This window comes from Herpailurus yagouaroundi, unplaced genomic scaffold (genome assembly GCF_014898765.1).
Source record: "Herpailurus yagouaroundi ecotype Mexico unplaced genomic scaffold, PumYag 163, whole genome shotgun sequence".
NCBI classification, from domain to species: Eukaryota; Metazoa; Chordata; class Mammalia; order Carnivora; family Felidae; genus Herpailurus; species Herpailurus yagouaroundi.
In genome coordinates this window covers 50,688,704-50,691,940 of record NW_024412404.1, presented here as the reverse complement: position 1 = coordinate 50,691,940, position 3,237 = coordinate 50,688,704, and the positions used below count along the sequence as shown (strand labels likewise).

Genomic DNA, 3,237 nt, shown 5'->3' with positions numbered 1-3,237 from the left:
GAGGTTCCTGAACCACCTGCCCGTGTTAAGCTGAGAAATAAGTCACAAAATATAAACCACATAAACAGAGACACAACCCCTTCCATCTCGAATGAGTTACTCACAAGCGAAAGAAATGTTAGCCGACGAAGCATTGCTGTTACTCTAGGTTGGCATTAGCAACACTCTATTGTTCTGGAAACACTTTCCCTCCTACCAACTCATTTCGTTTCCCATAACCATACGCCAAGGAAGTAACTGCACGTTGTTAAAGCCTGAGGTTGAGGCCGATGAACTCACAAGTGTAGGTCATGTGCTACATGAGGGACATGTCTTTCAGTAACACCACAGGGGACTCTGGTCCAATGGGTGGAGTTTGATAGTTCTTGCTACGAGGCATAATAAAAAATATATAAAATAAATAAAAATCTAAAAATCTGAAAAATAAAAAGGAAGTAGTAAAGGGATTGTTCTCATTTCCACTTGGCAAGTGGAGAACTAACAGATTCATTTCTTGAGGTGGGCCTCTGCAGACAGCCTTTGCAATGAAATCCCTAGTGTAGTTTCTGAGAACCCTAGAGTCAAGAAACGGAAGATGAGGTATAAAGTTGGTATCAGAAAAGACTAGAACTGAGGGCTTGCCAGCTCATCTTTCTCTGATGAGCACGTATTCCTAGTGGGCCACACGAAATCCGCTGAAACAAGGCAAAATTCTTTAAAACTCCTAACCGCGAAGCCGGCGAGGCAGAGAGGATAGCCCCATTTTACCGCTGAATAAACTGAAACAAGAAAGGTCGCTCCGCGGCCGGCAGAAATCGCGCCAAGAACTAGAAACAATTTTGCCCAAACAGCATGTTCTTCTTCTTTGTAGCTAGAGTGTAGGGTTATTTTCCATTTGCATGCTGGACAGGAATGTAACTCCCATGAGAAGGAACGAGAATTGCCCTCGACCTGTCCCACTGTCTGTCTGGAAAGCTGAGAATATAAATACACAGATTATGGTTCATATGCTGGGCTTGAGCTGAGAAATTCAAGAACTCTACTCTTTGCGCTCTGTGCTTTGCATCCTTAACGTCCTTCACATCGGCAGGGAAGTGGATGTGGTTCTCTCAGTGGATCCTCACAGTTACAGCTCATTCTGACGGGGCACCATGGGGATAAGAAAACAGGAAGAGAAGTTGCAAAAGGACCAGGATCCTTCAGAGCAGTGAAGACAGGGCCATGTCTAGATACTAAAGAGTAACTGTAAGAGAAGTACAATGAACAGTCCCCACCCATTCATCTGATCGCCAACTCAGCAGCCCTCCATGACAGTTCTCAGCTGACCTCAGCTTGAGGGACCCGGCATGAAGCCCATCAACACTGTGGGCCTGCAGTCAACACTGGGTCCATTTGTTCCCAAGGTCCCGGCTCTGTGCCACCTCAAAACAAAAACGTGAGTGGTGTGGAAGGGGGTCTTGGGCAGGAAGAATGGAAGATATGTGGTCTTGATGGTGAAGCTCGGGTGGGCAGGGCCTTCCTGCACACCTTTGGGAAAGACTTCTTCGTCCAACACGGTCCTGGGCCCTGCGGACACAACCTCTTCACGTGGCCTCGCCACGTCCCCGTTGTGCAGCTGGGGTGACATTAAACGTCCTCCAAAGGACTCGCAGGTGGGCAAGGAGAAGAACCGGGAATCCAGCCTAGGTCTGTGTGAACCAAAAGGCTACTGGTGAACTCGCTGGCTAAAGAGACCAGAGGGGCCCAGCGTTGCTAACAGAACAGCCAGAGGATGGTGGGGGCAGAGAGAAGACCCTGGAAAAGGCGGCCAGACAGCCCACGTGCAGACCTTAAAGTTGGGAGGGGGGGGGTCACTGCCGCAGGGGTAAGATGCTGCCTTCTGGCCATCTCCTGCCCCACTCAGAGACCACCATCCATCAGCCCACCATGATCCGGGATGTCCCGACAGACGGGGCTTGGGACATCGGCCCCAATTTCTAAATCATAAGGATGGCCACTGTGTGCCCTTATTCAAAATGCGCCTTGTATGAACACACTCGGCCAAGAGAGGGGGTGCTTCCCCCATCAACCCATGTGCCCATAGGCCTATGTCTGCCTCCAGGGGTGACTTCCCTCATTCATGCAGATGTGTTGCAAGAGCGAGCTGTGGCCCTGCTCTGAGAAACCCCCTTTATGAGTCTCCACATTTATTTATTCCATGAACACTTGCTACATCCCGGGCCCTTCAGAGAGGAGGGAGTCAGAGCTCCCGCTGTTGAGGAGCTGAAGGTCTGGTGGCGGAGGAGGTCACAAACACAGACCATGGAAAAGCACGATTGAGGGGCACAGGGAGGCCCGGCAAGGGGCCCCAAGTCCACACTCGGGCGTGTCTCCTGGCAAATCTGCTCTCTACACGCTCCTTCTCCTCGCCCCCTCACTCGGCAAATCAGGACTGAGCGAGGCAGACCCCCGCTCCCGTCCCACCAGCTGCTCCCGCTCATCTGATCCCAGCTGAGTCTGACCTGGGCTGGTCACCCTTCACCCCCAGGTGTAGTCAAAAGGTCCTTTGTCTCCGGGGACTCTGGGAAATTCCTTCCTTCCTCCCAGCTTGGGGACCTGCCACTCTTAATAGGTTCAATATTTGATTGTCAACAGATGGAAGGGTCAGTTCTCAAAAAAAAAAAAAAAAAACAAGGGCTTTGGGTCTGAATTGTTTCTTTAAGTCTCTCCAACTCTCCACAGGATCTCAGGCCAAGATGTTAGGCTGAACCTAAAATCAATCAGGCCCCAGGCTACAGAAAAAGTGGCTCAAAAATACAAAACGTGCTCGCTAACACATGGTGCGACGCTTTCTTCTCCAGAGCACGGATGCTCTTAGTCTCGGAACGGTTTAGAGAACAGCACAGACATGAGTCTGAGGTGGCCAGATCCTTTGAAGGATACTTAAAAATGACAACAACAATAACAAAAAGGCATCTCACTTAGCATTTTCCGGCAGCCACTTATGAAATCCTGTTTCCTAGGAATCTTCCTCACTTATGAAGTGTGCTTGTAGCCACGTTGGCCTCACTCTCCCTGGCTGGCAGTCTCTCACAGAAGCCAGAGACTTGAGAGAGACAGAGAGAGAGAGAGAGAGAGATCCGGTGGCCTGTGTGAAGCGTGGAGGCAGAATTGCTTTTGATGTGGCTCTTCTAGAAAGCCACTAAGTAAAGACACTGGGCCCACCTCCTTCCTGTCAAACAACAGCTGACCAAGGTTTGCCAGGACCATGCTGGGGAG

At 50.3% G+C, this 3,237-nt stretch overlaps 1 pseudogene; it reads left to right on the top strand.

The window, feature by feature from the left end:
- Positions 1–236: 236 nt before the first annotated feature.
- On the top strand, positions 237–376 carry LOC121037590 (uncharacterized; annotated as a pseudogene).
- The last annotated feature ends 2,861 nt before the right edge of the window (positions 377–3,237 follow it).